The 22633-nt window shown below is 36.4% G+C and overlaps 1 long non-coding RNA gene across 14 annotated transcripts in view; it reads right to left on the reverse strand.

Moving 5' to 3' along the window:
• The window catches only part of LOC112655342 (uncharacterized), a 57945-nt gene that overhangs the window by 22362 nt on the left and 12950 nt on the right, over window positions 1-22633 (reverse strand). For 4 of the 14 annotated variants that reach the window (XR_007412927.1, XR_007412920.1, XR_007412919.1 and 1 more), the window contains exon 2: window positions 21450-21526. The exons of the other annotated variants lie outside the window; for them this stretch is intronic. This is a non-coding gene — a long non-coding RNA (uncharacterized LOC112655342). The remainder of the gene's footprint in view (window positions 1-21449; window positions 21527-22633) is intronic. 14 annotated transcript variants of the gene reach the window in all.

Genomic DNA, 22633 nt, shown 5'->3' on the forward strand with positions numbered 1-22633 from the left:
CTAAGGGTGCCTAGATGGCTCGGTTTCTTAAGCATCTCACTTTGGATCAGGTAATGATCTCAAGGTCCTGGGATGGAGCCCAGAGTCAGGCTGCCTGCTGCGCAGGGAGCCTACTCCTCCTTCTCCACCTGCCCCTCCCCTTGCTGGTCCTCTGTGTCTCTCTCTCCCTCAAATGAATAAATAAAATCTTTTTTTGAAAGAGATATTTTTAATTCTAGTAAGTGTTATTTCATACTTTTGTAAAAATGGTTTAACATTTCTATTTCCAAAAGAAATCTATGAGAGAATACTTTTATTCATATCCCTACCAGAAATAGATCTTATTTCTCTCTCTTTTTATTTTACTTGCTGCTCTAGTGGGTAAAAATGATATCTCATTGGTATTTTAATTTGTAAGCTTCTGATCAATATTTAATTTGACTGTCTTATTTGTATGAAACTATTACATTTTCTTCTCTGTTGTCTATTTTCATTCTTTGATCATTTTTCTTTAAGCCATTTTAGTTATTTCTTGACACTTTGTAGGAATCTTGTTGTAATGTAAATATTATCTCCTTATCTGTTATTTGTTTTATAATTTTATTCAATAATCTTATTTTTCTATTAATATTATATTGTTATAAACTGGGCAACAACACAAAATGAATACCAAGGGTATATATATGAAACTGTCAGAGACATGGCTTAATCAGAAACCTCAGTTAGCTGCCTCAAACACAAGGAAATAAAAGAATCTCCAAAAACAGAATCTCTTGTGATTTTCTAATCTCTTGACAAGGGAGATGGTCCTTTGTTACCGAAGAGTAGAAGATTTAAAGACTAAACTTTCTGGCCATGAAGGAGATTTAGCCGTTTGCTACTGTTACATAGTTCAAAAGAACACCCTCTGCTCCCTATAAGCAAGGAAATGTGCCCTTGAAAAATATAATACATAATCCTCACAGCTGGAATTAAAACAAATAGAGTTTAATGTGCTGATAAAACCATGGTTATCATATTATTTGACCACTTGGGGATTTTAGCTCTCCGTGGGTCAAACTTCAGGACTGATTGCCACCTATGAATAGCATCCAAATGAATTCCTTAAAGTAGATAAATGTAGATATCTACTCCTCACAACTGTTCTATCTGTTGTTTTAGCCAGATACTGTCTTTGGCCATTTGGGGGAACTTAGTAGCCTCTAGCAAACGGGAATGTAATTAACATCAGAACTCTAGGTGTGCAATATGTAATTACACTCCATTAGAATCTATCAAAATGAGATTATAATTACACTTTGCACATGCCACATTTCTTGTAAGGTTGGCAATTCAGACCTCCGCTAATAAATACAAAGTGCTCTGCATTCTGTAGACCTCTTAGTCCATTTAATGATGACCCATCCACAGCCAGCTTCGTTTTTAACAGAATAAAGGTGTTGAAATGGAGTTTGAATATTAACAACAAGAAACTAACTAAAATGTGTTATCTACAGATGGGGAAAAGTCACAAAAGTCAAAAAAGCAAGCAAACAAACAACAAAGCAGGAGAGTAAGCCTGATTTAATGTGACAAAATTTATTTAGCAGGATTTTTAGAAACTAAACCCCAATTTTGGACCAAGTGTTTGATTTATGCTAAATTTGTGACACTTGACTTTCCAAAAGGCTTTTAGTGTTGCCAATATCTCTTGTTTAACCAAAATTTAATAAAACAAAAATCAACAACCAGAGGAGGGAAAGTTAAAAATAAAACTGAGCACTAACCAAGCAAGGTACTTTATATTGTGAATATCTGATTTAAGCCACACAACAAGCCTGCAAAGGAATTATTTTCCCTATTTTACTGAAGGAACAATGCAGGTCTGTGAGGTTGTGTAACTTGCCTACAGTCCCTTAGTTAGTAAATGTTAAAGCTGAGATTCCAGTCCAGAGCTTTGTGACTCAGGAAGCTATGATGTATCCTATAACCATGCCTCTACCAGGCACACACAGACCAGCATGTGATAAATCTCTGGTTAAGCTTTACTTTCAAACCAACACCATTTCCCACTCCCCAAAAAAGAAGAAGCAATCAAGATTTGTGTGAACATGAAGAAAAGGTAAGAAAAACACCACAACAACAAAACTAAAGAAAATTCAGGGCAACAGAAAGTTTTGGACAGAGCACTGAAAAGAGCATTGGAATTGGATATGCAGAGGAAAAAAAAGGATACTTCTATAGAAGTCAAGTAGTAGGTATTGATATTACCTGATCTATATCATAGAGAATTTGGCTTTTATTTTTCCAAATTTTAATAGTCCATAAAAGATTGAATTTGAAGTAGATAGAGGGGTGCCTGGATGACTCACCCCATTGAGTGTCCAACTCTTGGTTTCCACTCAGGTCATGATCTCAGGGTTGTGAGATTGAGCCCAACATTGGACTCTGTGCTCAGCAGTCTGCTTGAGATTCTCTGCCTCTGCACCTCCTCTGCACATGCTTCCTGTTTCTCTCTTTTTCTATCAAATAAATAAACAAAATCTCAAAAAATAATTACAAGATATACAGTAAGTAGAGTCTAATTAGAAAATTCTTAGGTTCTAGCACAATGCCCAAAGTCTGTTTGTCCCATGTTTTCATAAAGTAATCACAGTAAGACAAAATGATTCTCAATCTAGAGGATGGTAGTCAATCCAGTGGAAAAGCCACAACAAATGGACTGCATGGAATGTTTTAATTGAACACATTCAGAGAAGATGGGTAGAATGATCACAGTCCCTTATATTAACTAGAAACCTACAGTGCACATAGCTTCTCACACTCCACTGTCAAAGAGGAAACATGAGACAAAAGGGGAAACAAGAGTTAGTAGAAATCCCATAAACCAACCTCTCCATTTCATAGGATGAGCTAATCAAATTTTTCTCTACAAGAAATTAAGGAGTCAATCCCATTTACAATTGCACCCAAAAGCATAAGATACCTAGGAATAAACCTAACCAAAGAGGTAAAATATCTATACCCTAAAAACTACAGAACACTTCTGAAAGAAATTGAGGAAGACACAATGAGATGGAAAAATATTCCATGCTCATGGATTGGCAGAAATAATATTGTGAAAATGTCAATGTTACTCAGGGCAATTTACACGTTTAATGCAATCCCTATCAAAATACCATGGACTTTCCTCAGAGAGTTAGAACAAATTATTTTAAGATTTGTGTGGAATCAGAAAAGACCCCGAATAGCCAGGGGAATTTTAAAAAAGAAAACCATATCTGGGGGCATCACAATGCCAGATTTCAGGTTGTACTACAAAGCTGTGGTCATCAAGACAGTGTGGTACTGGCACAAAAACAGACACATAGATCAATGGAACAGAATAGAGAACCCAGAAGGGGACCCTCAACTTTATGGTCAACTAATATTCGACAAAGCAGGAAAGACTATCCACTGGAAGAAAAGACAGTCTCTTCAATAAATGGTGCTGGGAAAATTGGACATCCACATGCAGAAGAATGAAACTAGACCACTCTCTTGCACCATACACAAAGATAAACTCAAAATGGATGAAAGATCTAAATGTGAGACAAGATTCCATCAAAATCCTAGAGGAGAACACAGGCGACACCCTTTTTGAACTCGGCCACAGTAACTTCTTGCAAGATACATGCACGAAGGCAAGAGAAACAAAAGCAAAAATGAACTATTGGGACTTCATCAAGATAAGAAGCTTTTGCACAGCAAAGGATACAGTCGACAAAACTCAAAGACAACCTACAGACTGGGAGAAGATATTTGCAAATGACGTATCAGATAAAGGGCTAGTTTCCAAGATCTATAAAGAACTTATTAAACCCAACACCAAAGAAACAAACAATCCAATCATGAAATGGGCAAAAGACATGAAGAGAAATCTCACAGAGGAAGACATAGACATGGCCAACATGCACATGAGAAAATGCTCTGCATCACTTGCCATCAGGGAAACACAAATCAAAACCACAATGAGATACCACCTCACACCAGTGAGAATGGGGAAAATTAACAAGGCAGGAAACCACAAATGTTGGAGGGGATGCGGAGAAAAGGGAACCCTCTTGCACTGTTGGTGGGAATGTGAACTGGTGCAGCCACTCTGGAAAACTGTGTGGAGGTTCCTCAAAGAGTTAAAAATAGACCTGCCCTATGACCCAGCAATTGCACTGTTGGGGATTTACCCCAAAGCTTCAGATGCAATGAAACACCGGGACACCAGCACCCCGATGTTTATAGCAGCAATGTCCACAATAGCCAAACTGTGGAAGGAGCCTCGGTGTCCAACGAAAGATGAGTGGATAAAGAAGATGTGGTTTATGTATACAATGGAATATTACTCAGCCATTAGAAACGACAAATACCCACCATTTGCTTCAACGTGGATGGAACTGGAGGGTATTATGCTGAGTGAAGTAAGTCAATCAGAGAAGGACAAACAGTGTATGTTCTCATTCATTTGGGGAATATAAATAATAGTGAAAGGGAATATAAGGGAAGGGAGAAGAAATGTGTGGGAAATATCAGAAAGGGAGACAAAGAATAAAGACTCCTAACTCTGAGAAACGAACTAGGGGTAGTGGAAGGGGAGGAGGGCGGGGGTGGGGGTGAATGGGTGACGGGCACTGAGGGGGACACTTGACGGGATGAGCACTGGGTGTTATTCTGTATGTTGGTAAATTGAAGACCAATAAACAATTAATTTATTTAAAAAACAAATATTTCTCTACAAATTTATAAACATAAACCCATCACTGGTGAGTATACCAGCCTAGAAATGTTAAAGGAAAGGATTTTCAAAGATATTTACTTTAATGCAGTTTCTAATATGAGGAAACAAAGGCTAAGACAAGTGCTAAGTGCTATGAGTCAACCTGAGTTATAATTAGTAGAAACTGGATCAGAGGCCAGTCCTTCTGTATTTGATATACTTAAAACTGGATGAGTGGTTGTTTGTAAATTCCCTTCCAAATACTTAGAAAGCAAAAAAAAAAAAAAAAAAAAAAAAAAAAAAAAAAAACAAATACTTAGAAAGCTGAGCAATACATATTTTCCTTTTTAAAAAAAAATTGATTTGGGTCCCCTGGGTGGCTCAATTAGTTAAGATTATTCATATTATCCAGTGCAATATTTGTTTTCCCCAAGGTTGTATGAGATTGGGCTACCACATGCTGATTTTGGGAGAGTACCACTCACCTTGCCCATAGGATGAGTTGAGGGATACTGATGGGATGGTCCACAGATGACCCTTGGGTTTAGGCTACATGTGTTGGTTCTCACCAGTTCATGTTCTGACAATAGTACACATGGAATGGGGACAGCAGGAGTGGGGGCAGATGTCTTTAACCTATGTGGCCTTCCAGTGCTTAAACTGGGTCTCTCACTCCACACCCATTGCTAGTTCCACCTCCAGTGTGTAGCAGTCTTCCAAGAGTGGCTGTTGTCTCTCTCCTTGAGGGATTTAAAACCATTGTTATGTAACCCAGGGGGCATTTCTGCTACCTTCACTGATGTCTGTCACTTAGGACATTATTCTCTCCTGAGTTGGTCTTAGTCCATGATGATTAGAGGGATAGATATTGCATGCATGAAGGGGACCACTTTTCTCACTCTGCCCTCAGGTCTCTTAACTAGGTGATAGAGGTATCATCAAAATTGAAAGAGGTCTTTCTAGGAATGTAGCGATTATGGCTTAAAGAGTTCAAGGAAAGATGTGGTTTTACCTTTATGCTAGGAAATTCCAAATTATAAATTTAACATGACAGGAAAATGAATTATTGTTCACATTTTCTTGCATGCTCCAGATAAAATTGCATCTGTGGTCTTCATCACTAAAGCAAAGTAAAAACCTTGAGTCATTGGAAGTCAGTTGTCACTGGTGACTGGGTGGATGATGCAGCATCATGAGTATGTAGCCAGCATTAAGTAAATGAGATTAGGAATTGCAGAGCAAGAGGATCTCTTATTATTGCAACACAAACAGATTCCAACAAGCCATGTCACTGTGAGCAGTAACAGTTACTACCTTTCTTGTCTTAGAAGATGTGAAGCTAACCAGAAACTGCATAGTTGACATAAAGGGGAAAGCAGAGAGACAGAGACAGAGACAGAGAGAGACAGAGAGAAGGAGAAAGAGAGAGGAGAGGGAGAGAGATGGTTGTTGGACTGTGGAGGAAAAGATGGTGCTTGTATACTACAAAGATTCTTCACATGTGCTGACTGATAGGACAATAGAAAATTGAATGCATGCTTCTTCTTTATGCATCTTGCTGCTATCAATAAATCACTATACCTCACACAGCCCATGAATTTGATAATGACCATTTAATCAAAGTATTATGCAGTGAAGGGACCCCCTCAATATCTACTGGGATCTAGTACACACAAGGGATAGCCCACTGTTTTGCACAAATTCCCAAACAGCATATGTTGGGAGCAGTCCTTTAGTATATTTAGTATATTATGGTTCTATCCTTGGCTCAATGGTTGCTACCAATCTCCAAAACAGTGATCAGGAAAAGAGAAGGAAAAAGTTGTTTGCTATGTTTGGGTCTTACAATTTGCTCCCCATCAGAGCTGATGGAGGAGGATCGCTTCAATTTCCATTTAAAAAGTCCCCAGGGTTTGTGGAGGTTTTTGACACCTGTATTTCACTGAAGAAGAAGAGAACCACTGTCTTCATTAGGGAAACCTCTACTGAGTTGTGTGTGTTGCTGGGAAATTATGAGAATGTGATCTCATGTAGAGTTTTAACCAATGTTGTCCTTGGACCAAATACTGGTGCAACTGTACTTAGAATGCTCTATCTCAAGGTGAAATTCTGAAACCCTAAATATGTAACAGGCTAGTGCTACTTAATTATAATTACATGAAGACTGATATGGTAAACAAACATATATGTAGGAATTATAAAAGGTTAAATACATATTTTAAAAAATTAACCTCACTAGTAACCAAAACAACATAATCTAAAATGTTGCATTTTGCCTATTGCTTTGGCAAAGTTTAGTTTTTTTAGTATTCAGCACTGGCAAGCATGTGAGAAAATGCCTGTGATTCACTGTAGGCAGGAATGTAAATAACTGTAAGTTTTTGGAAGGGTAATTTGGATACAGCTATCAAAAGTTTTAAAATGTACATATATTTTAGTCCAGCAATTCTACTTCTGGGTAGGTGCACTCACTGTCTTACAAAAAAGTTTATTGCAAGATAACTATAATTAAATCAAATCAAAAGGAGAACTAATCTAAATGTCAGAGTGAGATTTATAAATTATATTTTTATGCTATGAACTTCTCTGCAGACATTAAAAATAATATGAAAGTATCTGAAATACAGGGAATATAATACATCATTAAATAAAAATAGTATGTTGTACCAATATGACATATTATTACAATATATATGACCTATATATTGCACATATATATGTATATGTGCAAAGAAATGACTTAGCAAACATTAACAGTGGTTTTCTCCATTTTTTTTTTTTTTTAAGATTTTATTCTTTCATGTGAGACACAGAGAGAGACAGAGAGAGGCAGAAACACAGGCAGAGGGAGAGGCAGGCTCCATCAAGGAAGCCCGATGTGGGACTCGATCCCACATGGGATCACCCCTGGAGCCAAAGGCAGGCATCCCAACACCAGTTTTCTCTGAATGATGATATTGTGAGTTCTTTCCTATGACTGATTACTTAGGTTGTGAGCTTTTTAATTTTCATTTTCCAAATTTTCTTCAGTGCAAATAGAATACTTTTATAATCTAAGCAAACTACATATAATGTTTAAACTGCTATCTTCTCACTCATACATATGGGCAAATACATTATCTTCTAACTGCAGATTTCTATTTATATACTCTACTAATATATCAGTTTTATTAAGATGATCCCATTAATGTTTAGGAAGATTCTGAAGTCAGAGCAATTAAGTGATAATAAACTGCTTTCACAAAACACATTTTTAAAATTAGTAGGATGCATAAATTTTAAGTCCACAGCTTAATGAACTTTTACATAAAAAAAAAATAACTTGGGCAAAGATGTAGAGCATTTCATCACCTAGATCAAGACCTAGAACATACTTGTCATCTCAGAAAGTTATTTTTAATGCCTTCCTTGTCAAAAGCCATCCCAGGACTTTAACTCACTGTAGTTGTAGAGTAATAGTAAAGCTGACTACTTGTTTAGCTCTTGCCATAAGCTTGATTCTGCAGTAGATATTCTAAATATAGTATCTCATTTAATCATACTAATTCTACCATACAATGAAGAAAAGAGGGATTTTTTTTTTTTTTTTTAAAGAGAGAGAGAGAAGCGCAGAGACATAGGCAGAGGGAGAAGCAGGCTCTATACACCGGGAGCCTGACGTGGGATTCGATCCCGGGTTTCCAGGATCACACCCTGGGCCAAAGGCAGGCGCCAAACCACTGCGCCACCCAGGGATCCCAAGAGGGATTTTTTATTTTCCCTTTTTTTTTTTATTTTATTTTATTTATTTATTTATTTTTTATTTTTTTATTTTATTTTTTTTTATTTTTTATTTTTTTTTTTTTATTGGTGTTCAATTTACTAACATACAGAATAACACCCAGTGCCCGTCACCCATTCACTCCCACCCCCCGCCCTCCTCCCCTTCTACCACCCCTAGTTCGTTTCCCAGAGTTAGCAGTCTTTACGTTCTGTCTCCCTTTCTGATATTTCCCACACATTTCTTCTCCCTTCCCTTATTTTCCCTTTCACTATTATTTATATTCCCCAAATGAATGAGAACATATAATGTTTGTCCTTCTCCGACTGACTTACTTCACTCAGCATAATACCCTCCAGTTCCATCCACGTTGAAGCAAATGGTGGGTATTTGTCATTTCTAATAGCTGAGTAATATTCCATTGTATACATAAACCACATCTTCTTTATCCATTCATCTTTCGTTGGACACCGAGGCTCCTTCCACAGTTTGGCTATAGTGGCCATTGCTGCTAGAAACATCGGGGTGCAGGTGTCCCGGCGTTTCATTGCATTTGTATCTTTGGGGTAAATCCCCAACAGTGCAATTGCTGGGTCGTAGGGCAGGTATATTTTTAACTGTTTGAGGAACCTCCACACAGTTTTCCAGAGTGGCTGCACCAGTTCACATTCCCACCAACAGTGTAGGAGGGTTCCCTTTTCTCCGCATCCTCTCCAACATTTGTTGTTTCCTGCCTTGTTAATTTTCCCCATTCTCACTGGTGTGAGGTGGTATCTCATTGTAGTTTTGATTTGTATTTCCCTGATGGCAAGTGATGCAGAGCATTTTCTCATATGCATGTTGGCCATGTCTATGTCTTCCTCTGTGAGATTTCTGTTCATGTCTTTTGCCCATTTCATGATTGGATTGTTTGTTTCTTTGGTGTTGAGTTTAATAAGTTCTTTATAGATCTTGGAAACTAGCCCTTTATCTGATATGTCATTTGCAAATATCTTCTCCCATTCTGTAGGTTGTCTTTGAGTTTTGTTGACTGTATCCTTTGCTGTGCAAAAGCTTCTTATCTTGATGAAGTCCCAATAGTTCATTTTTGCTTTTGTTTCTTTTGCCTTCGTGGATGTATCTTGCAAGAAGTTACTATGGCCGAGTTCAAAAAGGGTGTTGCCTGTGTTCTTCTCTAGGATTTTGATGGAATCTTGTCTCACATTTAGATCTTTCATCCATTTTGAGTTTATCTTTGTGTATGGTGAAAGAGAGTGGTCTAGTTTCATTCTTCTGCATGTGGATGTCCAATTTTCCCAGCACCATTTATTGAAGAGACTGTCTTTCTTCCAATGGATAGTCTTTCCTCCTTTATCGAATATTAGTTGCCCATAAAATTCAGGGTCCACTTCTGGATTCTCTATTCTGTTCCACTGATCTATGTGTCTGTTTTTGTGCCAGTACCACACTGTCTTGATGACCACAGCTTTGTAGTACAACCTGAAATCTGGCATTGTGATGCCCCCAGATATGGTTTTCTTTTTTAAAATTCCCCTGGCTATTCGGGGTCTTTTCTGATTCCACACAAATCTTAAAATAATTTGTTCTAACTCTCTGAAGAAAGTCCATGGTATTTTGATAGGGATTGCATTAAACGTGTATATTGCCCTGGGTAACATTGACATTTTCACAATATTAATTCTGCCAATCCATGAGCATGGAATATTTTTCCATCTCTTTGTGTCTTCCTCAATTTCTTTCAGAAGTGTTCTATAGTTTTGAGGGTATAGATCCTTTACATCTTTGGTGAGGTTTATTCCTAGGTATCTTATGCTTTTGGGTGCAATTGTAAATGGGATTGACTCCTTAATTTCTCTTTCTTCAGTCTCATTGTTAGTGTATAGAAATGCCACTGACTTCTGGGCATTGATTTTGTATCCTGCCACGCTACCGAATTGCTGTATGAGTTCTAGCAATCTTGGGGTGGAGACTTTTGGGTTTTCTATGTAGAGTATCATGTCATCGGCGAAGAGAGAGAGTTTGACTTCTTCTTTGCCAATTTGAATGCCTTTAATGTCTTTTTGTTGTCTGATTGCTGAGGCTAGGACTTCCAGTACTATGTTGAATAGCAGTGGTGAGAGTGGACATCCCTGTCTTGTTCCTGATCTTAGGGGAAAGGCTCCCAGTGCTTCCCCATTGAGAATGATATTTGCTGTGGGCTTTTCATAGATGGCTTTTAAGATGTCGAGGAATGTTCCCTCTATCCCTACACTCTGAAGAGTTTTAATCAGGAATGGATGCTGTATTTTGTCAAATGCTTTCTCTGCATCCAATGAGAGGATCATATGGTTCTTGGTTTTTTATATTAAGCAACTTGCCACACAAATTGTTCGTGGTAAATAGAGCACAAACAGGTATTTGGTTTCAAACTTGATAATTTTTTCCACACTATGCAGATTTTTATTAAGTTGAATAATGGAGTTTGGTAACAATCACCCAAAAAATGACTTGACAGTTAAACAAGTTGAGACATCAAGTAAGGTGAAGCTGACAGAGATAAACACCAGAGACCCCTTAATACCTAGGGGCAGATAATCCTTAAGTGCCCAGCACACTCAGGAACAGCCTTGGAGACGTTTTAGGATTAAAGTCACTAAAGAACATTATATTGTTCCAGGACAGCCCAATCTTCAAAAGAAGATTACATGTCCTTCAGGATTTTAGGACAACTTCCTAGGTTTTAGAAATTTCTATTGAGAAAAATAAAGTAAACACTGGGTACTTCCAAAAAAAAAAAAAAAAAAAAAAAAAAACACTGGGTACTAAGCGATTGTAAAAAAATAATTCACCCAGAGCCTTATGGTGGGGGCGGGGGGGGGGGATTAAATGGTGATTGAATTAACAGAGATATTATGAATCTGAAACTAAATTAGAATTCATTTTAGTGACTGTGTACGTACAAGTTCTCAGTTCATTACTCTTCCGACAGTTTCATTCCTCTGCAGAGCTGGATGGAAATTTGCATTTCCCAAGGCTAGGCTTCTTTAAGTGACTGACCAGGTGAGGGGCTGCTGTAGGACTCAGGGCGTTAATGGGCCACACACCAATTAGCAAAGGAAGGAAGCATCTTTACAATGCATGTAAATTAAGTCTACAATCAGCAGGCTTTTCTCTTTAGCTAAAGCCCTTCTATTGGAAAACACACTCCGGAGACCCTCTCTCTTCTCTTTGCAGCAGACAGAAAAAAAAAAAAAAAAAAAAAAGGCAATCACCCTCAATTCTGCCTCAGAGATAAATTAAAATGGCTATTTGTATCAGGTGGGAAAAGAAAGGGTGATTTCCCACATCAGGGAACCACCATTAAGGATCCAGAGTTCTATCCTCTGGCTATATTACTCATATTTATTTCCTGTGGGTTTAGAGAAGCAAGAATTAGAAATGAATGGCATTCTTGACTGCTCACAAGGGATTTGCCTCAAGCCAAACTCCTGCTTTAACTTTACACAGTTCTTCAGTCTCCAGATGCTGCATGGTGACTCTGCCATCAGAAATCTTCAGAGTTGTGACAAACCCAGAAACAATGAGACAGGGGAGTCACACAGTTTGGGATGAAGAAAATAGCAAGACCAAACAGATACTGGAAACCCAAGGGACAGGGTTATACTAGAGGAAGGGGCAGTAGAAAAAGAAGATGGGGGAAAAAAAGAAAGAAAAAGAGGATGGACCATAAAGATAATTTTGCTTTCTTTGAAACATTGACAGCTCTCAGCCCAGAATCAAAGACAGCCAGCTAATCAACATCTGAACAAGATATTACCACTCTGAATAACATGCCCTATTTCCAAAAATCAAAAACTCATCAGTATTTCAGCTTAGTCTGAAATTCATAAAGGAAGCATTCCAAAGCTTTGGCCTCTGTTAGCATCAAGGGATGAGGCATGCAAATTAGCACTGGCCTACAGGCCTTCCCCTGAATCACACTCACAGCAAGTGCAATGTTAGGGGACCTGCAAAATAACAGCAGTGACTTTATACCCAATTTTTCTAAAAACCTGTTAGGGAGAGCTTCATATAGAAATCTTGCATGAAATTTCTATACTCTGGGGAAATCTCAGATTATAAAGAATCTTCACCCAAAGTCCGTTATCCTTCTCATTCCCACTCTCCCCCCACAGTCCTAAGAATTATTTGTTTAAAAGATTTTATTTATTTATTCATCAGAGACACACAGAGAAAGAGAGGCAGAGACACAGGCAGAGGGAGAAGCAGGCCCCATGCCGGGAGCCCAACGTGGGACTCGATCCCGGGTCTCCAGGATCACACTCTGGGCTGAAGGCAGCACTAAACCGCTGGGCCACCCGGGCTGCCCCAGTCCTAAGAATTATTAATCCACCCTCTCTTGAATGTACCTCCTTCTCCACTCTTTTTCACTGGGCATTCTTCATTTAGCAAATCTTGGAGGAATGTTTTTAAAGCATTTGAATCAGAGAAGATGCTTTGCCCTCTTTTCCAGAGTATTCTATGACTTCTACAACTTAATCTCTTAGCCTAATGGGATCTCAATCCTGACCACACACGAAAACCACCCGGAAAACTTGGAAAGACAAACATACTTTGCACATACCCAAGACCACTTAAATATCCAAGGACGAGGCCTAGAAAATTATATTTTTTAAACTCCCAAAGGGACACTGATATTCATGTACTAAAAGTTAGATGCTTACATCAGAGGAAAAGCTACAAAGGACAGCTGACATTTCAAAGTTCCAACAAATGGTTCTCTGCTATCCTGTGTTACTATCGTAGATGAAACCCTGGACATTTTCAACAGAGTTTCATACAGCAAGGTAAGCAGGGAATAAGCAAGGGACTCAGTGCCAGGGCTCTAATCCCTGAATCACTCTGTAAGATTACAAACTATACTTTTATCTTCTTGCAGATCCCCGCCCCAAAAAGCAATTTGGAGGAAGAAGCTTCAAAACAGAAATAATCAAAATGCTGCAGTAGGAAATCTGATAGGAAACATACAGCACGAGAAGAAAAATACCAAGCGGCATTCATTAAGTTCTCCTAAGCCCTGAGAAACACTGATTTGAGGACTAGAAAAATATCATCAGTTATAATACTTGCTGTGTCTTCTAACCTGAAAGAAACTATTACGGTCAATATTTTGCTTGGATGCAGAGTCTCTGATTCTTTTAAGAATGGATTTTGTCTGCAAAGACCCCGAAGCACTTGTGAGCAGGAATTTGCCTTGTAAATCTTTGCACTTTCTGTCTCAAGCCTTCTATGCAATGACTTACTAATGATGAATAACATTGTTATGTGCTGGGTGGATTGACTGGGGAGTGGTTTAGCTCCTTCACATCACAGAGAAAGGCAGGAATGTTTGTTTAATTTCATTTCTGAAAGAAAGACCTAGATTGGCCAATGACTTTCCCAAGGCTCCATGTTGACAAAGTTAAGAATAGAGTAAGGGCAGTTTAGTGATCAGCAGCTTCAACTGGACTGCCAATATTTCTGCACAATCTCATATTCTATTTTTGACACCTTGTTGGAGCCACTCTATATAATAAATGTATCAAAACTTCGGCCCTCTCTTCAAACATAATGTTCAGAATTGTACTTCTTATCTCATAGCTTCTGTTCATTCATACTCTTTATTTACTTATAATTTTGGCTTGGCTTGCAGATGGCCCATTGGCCACTCAGATCCATCTTTTTATCTTCAGTGTCACAAGCAATGGAAAATTTCTTTTTCTTTCTCTCTCCATATCTTTCTGCCAGTTTTTCTCTTCATATTTTTACTCAACACTAAAGGGATCTAGTTGCTTCAGGTGATTTTTTTTTTGACACCAGACTTCATAAAAAATCTGAGGCAGACTTTGTTCCTTGAGTAGGTTCTCAGGGGGGAACAATTCTCCCTAAGAGATGTTTTGGGCAAGAATGAAACTGCATTGGATCCTTTTCTGCTTTTAGGGATGACCTCTTATACCTAGCTATCACTATCTCTGAGCTCAGGTGATTCTGGTATGCATCAGAGATGAAGTCATTGTACTGAAAGCTGAATGCTTAGCTAGCATGGTAAAGTTCCAGTTATGTGCTGGGTTCTCTGTTTCCAAAATTACTATCACAGATAACATTCTGGAAATGTTGAACCATATCATATAACAACCTTATCAGGCTAACTTGCTGAATAATTACCATTACAAGGAGGTGCATTCATATTTGAGAGAAACTTTATAAATACATTTGAATTAAAGTGTTTTATCTTTAATTATACAAAAAAGGATTTTCCCCCCATCTTAAGCATCTGAAGGCAAGTGAAAATAGGTTTGGTGTATATGGATTTTGGGTGTGGGGAGTGGGGGTACAGGTCCTATAATTTCGTTAAATTTAGCAGGTACAGAAGGTAAATTTGATTTAGTTATTTAAAGAATAAAAGTGAACATGTCATGGGGCACCTGGATGTTGCAGTTGGCTAAGTATCTGACTCTTGGTTTCAGTTCAGGTCTTGATCCCACGGTCATGAGATTGAGCCCTGCCTCGGCTCCACACCCAGTGGATTCTCTCTCCCTCTGCCACCACCTGCCTCACTCCCCACTCCCACTCCTACCCCCACTCTCTCGAACATGTGCTCTCTTTCTCAAAAAAAAAAAGAAGAAGAAAGAAAGAAAGAAAGAAAGAAAGAAAAAGAAAGAAAGAAAGAAAGAAAGAAAGAAAGAAAGAAAGAAAGAAAGAAAAAGAAAATAAAGGGGAGCATGTCAGATTACATTTTTTTAGATTTTTATTTACTTATTTGAGAGAACCAGAGCATGAGCAGGAGGAGCAGAGGGAGAGGGAGAAATTCAAGCAGACTCTGGGCTGAGCATGGAGCCCTACATGGGGCTGGATCCCATGACCCCACGAACCGAGATCACAACCTGAGTCAAAACTAAGAGTCGGACTCCCAACTGACTGCACCACCCAGGCACCCAAAGGAATGATTAATTTATTCCTTTGGGAAGCCACAATTTTTATTAATACTTTAAAATGTATTTTAAAATGTTTATTAGAGTTATATAAGCACACACATCATTTAAATTCCAAATAATGTTCTCAGGCTCATACCAAAAAGGAATAGTCTTCTTCCCATGACATCCCACAACCCAGACCTACTTCTCAGAAGCAACCATCAATATTTCAAAATGATTTGCTTATATTGCTATTTACAGTATAGTAAATAGTGAAGGATTTCAGGTCTTATTCATGGTAAATGAACATTTAATTCCCAATTGGCCCAGTGCTTCCCACTCTGGACCCTCTAGATATCCTTCCCTGTACCTTCTAAACTTGACTCAATTTCATGGAATTTTTGGCATCTTGTAGTCATAATAGCATTATTATTATTCATAAATATTGTTCATTATTGTGACCAAATAATATATTACAATGATGTTTCCTTTCCTATACAGCTCATTGCTCTTCCTAAATTTTATATTTGCTTCATTTTTTATCTGATGTTTTATGTAAAAATTAATACATTTTAAAAAATTCTTAACAGATCTTCCAAACACCTACCAGTATTATTTTCAAAATTTTCAAATACAGTTTAAATTATGTAATCTCCAAATAGTCAAATGCATCAGGAAACTTCTCATATCCACATATATACATACATAGTTTTTATTCCCCACTGCCCTGAGAAGCAGTCCTTTTCTACTGGATATAGTCCAGTTCAGTCTACAGTCCTTTTCTACTTTTCTACTGGATTTGCCCCAGTCTTGCATTCTTCTAGAAGTTATGGCTGCACAGCTCTTTACTATAGATTCTTTATACAGCTAAATACAGCCTTCTCTGGAAAGCTCTTCTGTGTTAATCCTCCTGCCTCCTAAAATCCATAGCTGCCTTTCTTAGTTTATTCCTTAACTTTTTAACAATACCTACTAGTCAAGAATGGATGGCAAGTGAACATTTTGAGATCATTGATATCTTAAAATGTATCTGTCCCTCACTTAATCTTTATCAATAGTAAGTTTGGTCAAGAATTATAGTTTAGAAAGTATTATCCTTCAGAATTTTGAAGTCATCGTTCCATTGTCTTTCAACCTTCAGTGTTTCTGTTCACAAGTGTAATTCCATCCTGTTGCTTTGCCTTGTTTTGTCTTTTTTCGGGAAGCTTTTAGCATCTTATCCAATTGTGGTAAAGCTTTACTATGACATGCTTTAATGTGGGTATTTTATTGTATTGTGCTCTCCATGGGACCATAAATAGAAAGACTCATGCCCTTTGGTTCCCAGACACATTAATTTTTAGAGAATACTCAGCTCCTTTTTTCTCTAATCTCTGTTAGGTAGATGTTGGATCTCTTAACTATTTTCTTACTTTTCATATATTTTATCTCCTGTTTTTCATCTTTGATTTATCTGGAGGAAGTATGGTTGACTATATCATTGAACAGTTTTACTGACAATGTTAAACTTCAGTGCTAAACTATGGAATTTACAATTTTTAAGGGCTATTTCTTATTCTTGCTTTTTTTTCACTAATAATAACATTCTTTATGAATTTTATAGATTCTCATGTGTTTGAGCAGTACTTTCTTTTAATAGGTACAATTTATTAAATATTTCTATATGTTAAGTAATCTGCTAAGCACATTCCAAATATCATATTCTTTAATTCTTACAAACCACTTTTCATGGAATTATTATTTTCAGAAATATTATCAGAAATTTTTATAAAGATACCAAACATGAAAACTTTTAAATGCTGATCAATTCTGATTATGTAATTATTCTTCACTTTTTTGGCAAGCAAAAAAGTTTATTATTATAATTTAATTGTTACGATTATATTTTTAATTTCTAGACAACTTTTTGCTGATAAATGTCAATGTTAAATCAGTTTGACTGGAGATCACAAACACCAAAACCAATGTATGTGACTATTAGAAGTGGAGGCACTATTCATGATCTGTACTTCATTACTTTTCACTCTTCACATTGTATGTATCATATTGTCATTATTTTGTTTATTTGTTTGTTTTTCAGATTTCTTACATAGTACTCTCCTCAGAGCAGGGACATGTTTTTTTTTTTTTTTTCTTTTTAATTTTCTTCATAACTAGCATCCACCTCAGTGTCTGGAAAAGTAGTTACAAAAAATATTGATAATTGAACAAACATTTAAAAAGCAAATAGTACCTGCTCATTTTATCTTATCTGCAGATATAACCTTTCATATATTTAAAGTTCTTAAAATAGGGCTTATCTATAAGTAAGGTAATACTTGTTTCAATCTTGTTATCCATAAAGAGGAGATACTGATTTGATCTGCTTTCTAGGATTACTGTAGAATTAAAAAGATATTACAGGAGGATCCCAGGGTGGCTCAGTGGTTTAGTGCCTGCCTTTGGCCCAGGGTGTGATCCTGGAGTCCCGGGATCAAGTCCCACGTCAGGCTCCTTGCATGGAGCCTGCTTCTCTCTCTGCCTGTGTCTCTGCCTCTCTCTCTCCTCTCTCTCTCTCTCTCTCTCTGTGTCTCTCAAGAATAAATAAATAAAATCTTAAAAAAAAAGATATTACATGTATAGTATAACAGCATTAGCATACTGTCTGACACCTGTAAAACACTCAGTAACTGTTCACTGCAACCATTATCACCATCCTCTTCTTCATCATTACTGTCATTATGCAAAGTATAGGAGTCATGCATTCTTGATAATTGGACTAGATTAAGATAAAGCCTGGAGTGTACAAAAGAACTTTAATTATGTGATAAAATGCATTCAAATATCATTGTTTTAAATATTGTACTGCCTGTGAAAAATGTAATGCATGGTGACAGCTTTATTTTGAAAATCAATCCAAATCAGTATTTGAAGCTTTTAAATAAATACTCCTTTAAATATTATAATATGCAGAAGTCCAGATATACTCACCTGTGAGGAATTTTTTCTGTTTTATGAAGCATATTAAACTTTATTTCTTCAAGTAAACCTTTGGCTATTGTCTCCAATCTAAATTATTTCTCCATTTCTCTATAAAGCTATAACATTTTTTGTTATTTATTAGAATACATATAACAGTTTGTTTTGCATTTATTATAATCTATCTTTTTCAAAACTCTTACTTGATCCAAAGGTGCTTGTGTAAAAAGTCAACAACATATATAACTTTGTATCCTTCCCCAAAACAAGAACAACATCTCAGCTATGGCAACAACTTGAGACATATTTGTTGAAGTGAATGCATAAGATTAGTACAAAATTAAAATTAAATTTATGTAGCACTATTATATGGAACTTATAGTAAAGGTTATTTGCCTAAGACCATATACATTTCCTCAGGCAGGAGTTTTTTATAAATTGCTATTCTTCAAACCTACCATATATGTGACTTTTGTATGCAAGGCAGATGTTACTGACAAACACAATGTTTTATTTCTGTAACTGAGTCTTCAGTAGTGCTTACAGATTTGCATTGAGCAGTCTACTCTTTATGCTGCTCTAAAGAGCAACAACATATATATTCTAGCATAGGCTCCACTAAGGTCATGAAGCACAGCAAAATTAACTAACCCGTAAGTGGCTCAAACTCAGAATTTATCCTATGTGATAAATTAGTGTGATACATTAGTGATCAACTCAGCTATGAGCTTTAAATACTTCACTAGTAATACTGAAGTACTACTTTCAGTACTTCACACTTTAAACACTTTAAATACTTCACTACCCAGCTGTGAGCTTTAAGAATTCCACTAGAGCTTGAAGTACTTCTGGACTCTTGTAGAATCAGGTGGTGTTTATCTTAACTCAAACTGATAGGCAAGAAACATCAATACTACAAAGCACAATTAAGATGGTGTTGTTAAGAAAAACTCAAGAGAGAAAAGAGTTTTTTGTTTTTTAAGTATTTGCTTAATGTTCTCTCATTAAAATATATTTTAAAAGTTGAGAGTCAGATGGGTTCAGCAGTGAATTCTGCCAAATATTTAAGGAAGAAATTATACCAGTTTTCTATAATCTCTTCCAGAACATAAAGAAGCAGAGAGAATACTTCTTAACCCTTTCTATGAGGCCAACATTACTTTAATACTAACAAAAACATTACCAGCAAAGAAACTATAGGCCAATCTGTATCTCATGAACATAGATGCAAAAATCCTAAACAAAATATTAGCAAAAAAAAAAAAAATAGAAAGTCAATTAATGTAATCCATCACATCAACAGATTATGGAAGAAAAAACACAAGATTATTTCAATAGATGCAGAACAAGTTGAAAAAAATCCAACACCATGATATAATAAAAATACTCAGAAAACTAGGAATAGAAGGAAATTTCCACATATTGATAAAGAACATCTAGGAAAAAGAGGGAAAAAAACAAACAAACGAAAAGGAAAAAAAACAAAAACTATAGTTGACATCATACTTAATGGTGAGAAACAGGAACAAGGCAAGAATGTCCCCTCTTGTTCTTTTCATTGTTACACTGGAAGTTCTAGATACTGCAACAAGACAAGAAAAGGAAATAAATGGTATCCAGATTGAGAAGGAAAAAAGAAGTCTTAAATCAGAAATGACATGATTATTATGTAGAAAATCCAGAAGAATTGCAAAACAAAATAAAACAAATAAACAAAGTCTTCTGGAACTAATAGGTGGTTATAAAAGATTGCTGGAGGGAATCCCTGGGTGGTTCAGTGGTTTAGCACCTGCCTTCAGCCCAGGATGGGATCCTGGAGTCCCAGGATGGAGTCCTGCATTGAATCCCTGCATGGAGCCTGCTTCTCCCTCTGCTTACATCTCTGTCTCTCTCTCTGTCTCTGTGTCTCTCATGAATAAATAAGTAAAACCCTTTTTTAAAAAAAAAAAAAGAAAGAAAGATTGCTGGATAAAAGGTTAATATACACAAATAAATCACTTTTCTATATAACAGCAACAAACAAGTGGAATTTAAAAACAATATTATTTACATTAACATCCTTAAAAAGGAAATAGGTATAAATCTAAAAAAATATGTACAAGATCTGTATGAGACAACTATAAAGCTGATTAATATAATGGAAGACCAAAACAAATGGAGAGCTTTTCCATATACATGGATACAAAAACTCAAAATTTGCCTAGATGTTGGTTCTTCCCAAATTGACCTGTAGATTGACTTCAATCTCAATCAAAATTTCAGAAAGTTATTTTGTGGATATTCAAAATTCATTCTAAAGTTTACATGGGGAGACAAAAGACTCAGAATAGCCAATACAATATTGAAAGAGAAAAACAACAGGAATACTGCCCAGCTTCAAGACTATCTAATAGTAATCAAGACAGTGTGGTATTTGTGAAAGAATTGACAAATAGATCAATGGAAGAGAAAAGAGCCCAGAAATAGACCGCCATAATATAGACAAATTTGACAATGGATTGAAGATAGTCTTTTCAACAAATGGTGGAGCAACAGGTAGATATATATATGCAAAAAAGGAAAAAAAAAACAGAAGAGAAAGAAGAAAAAAGATAAAGAGAAGAAGAAAACAAACACAGATATTATACCCTTAACAAAAATTAACCCAAAATGGATCATAGACATAAATGTAAAATGAGAAACTATAAAACCCTAAGAAGACAGCATTGGTTAAGGTTTATATGATCTGGGTATGGTGATGACTTTTTAGATATAATAGCAAAGCACAATCCATGAAAGAAAGAATTGATAAGAAAACATCATTAAAATTAAAACCTTCTGCTCTGCAAAAGGCATTGTGAAAAAGATGAGAAAATAAGCCACAGAATGGGAGAAAATATTTGTATAAGACATATTCTTTAAAGGACTGTTATGTTACATATAAAGAACTCTTAAAATTCAACAACTGGAAAACGAACAAGCTAGTAAAAAAAAAATGGACAAAGTCTTGAACAGACATCTTACTAGAGAAGACATATAGATGGCAATAAGCACCATGTGTCATTATGGAATTACAAATTAAAACAATAGTAAGGCGCTACCGCACACCTACCAGATTGGCCAAAATTTGAAATACTGACACACCAAATGCTGGTGAGGATGTAGGGCAACAAGAGCTGTCATTCATTCCTGGTGAGAATGAGAAATGATATAGTCACTTTGGAAGACAGACTGGCCATTTCTTGCAAAAGTAAACACACTCTTACCATATAATCTAGCAATTATTTTCTTTGATATTTACCCAGATGAATTAAAAACTTAGATCCACCCAAAAGTCTGCACATGGATATTTATAGCAGCTCTGTTTTTAACTGCCAAAATTTGAAAGCAATCAAGATGTTCTTTAGAAGATGAATGGGTAATTTGACTGTGGTAAATCCAAACAATGGAAAATTATTCAGCACTAAGAAGAAATGACCTATCAAGCCATGAAAATATTTGGAGGAATCTTAAATGCGTATTACTAGGTGAAATCAATCTGAAAAGACTACATATTATAGGATTCCAATTATATAACAATCTGGAAAAGGCAAAACTATGGAGTTTATAAAAAAAATTAGTGGTTGCCAATGGTCAGTAGGGAGCAGGGAGGGATGACTAGAGATTTTAGGACAGTGAAACTATTCTGTATGGTAGGTATGTATCCTTACATATTTGTCCAACCCTCTAGAATGTACAATACCAAGAGTGAGCCCTAAAGAAAATTATGGTCTTTGGATGATAATATATTGTTTCAGGTTCACTGATTGTAGCAAGTATTACTTTGTGTGGGATGTTAATTTCTTGTGTATGGGAACTACGTATATTTTGCTCAATTTTGTCATGAACCTAAAACTGCTCTAAAAAATAATGAAGTATACTGAAATTGGGAAAGCCAGAATAAACACTAAAATATTGGATTTAAAATGAAAATAAAGGAAAAAATAGCAAGGCAGACCACAATACTGACGTACAAATACACAAACATTAAATATTGGCTTTTGCTGTCCCTTAGGAATATAGCAATTTAAATAGACCTGGGGAAGGCAGCCTTTGCTGTCACAAGAATGGTTTTATGTATCAGTTTGTTAACTTTAAAATATGCCCCTGGACCCCTCAGCCCAAGATATAAAATCTGTAGGCTTGGGTAAGACCTTCACTTGAGATTTGTTTATAGTTTTTCCATATGAGCTTCTGTCACTCTACTTTGGTTCCATCAGCCATAAATTTTCCATTCGGAAATTCCTCTTGATTTTT

Source organism: Canis lupus, chromosome 9 (assembly GCF_003254725.2).
Source record: "Canis lupus dingo isolate Sandy chromosome 9, ASM325472v2, whole genome shotgun sequence".
Taxonomy (NCBI): domain Eukaryota; kingdom Metazoa; phylum Chordata; class Mammalia; order Carnivora; family Canidae; genus Canis; species Canis lupus.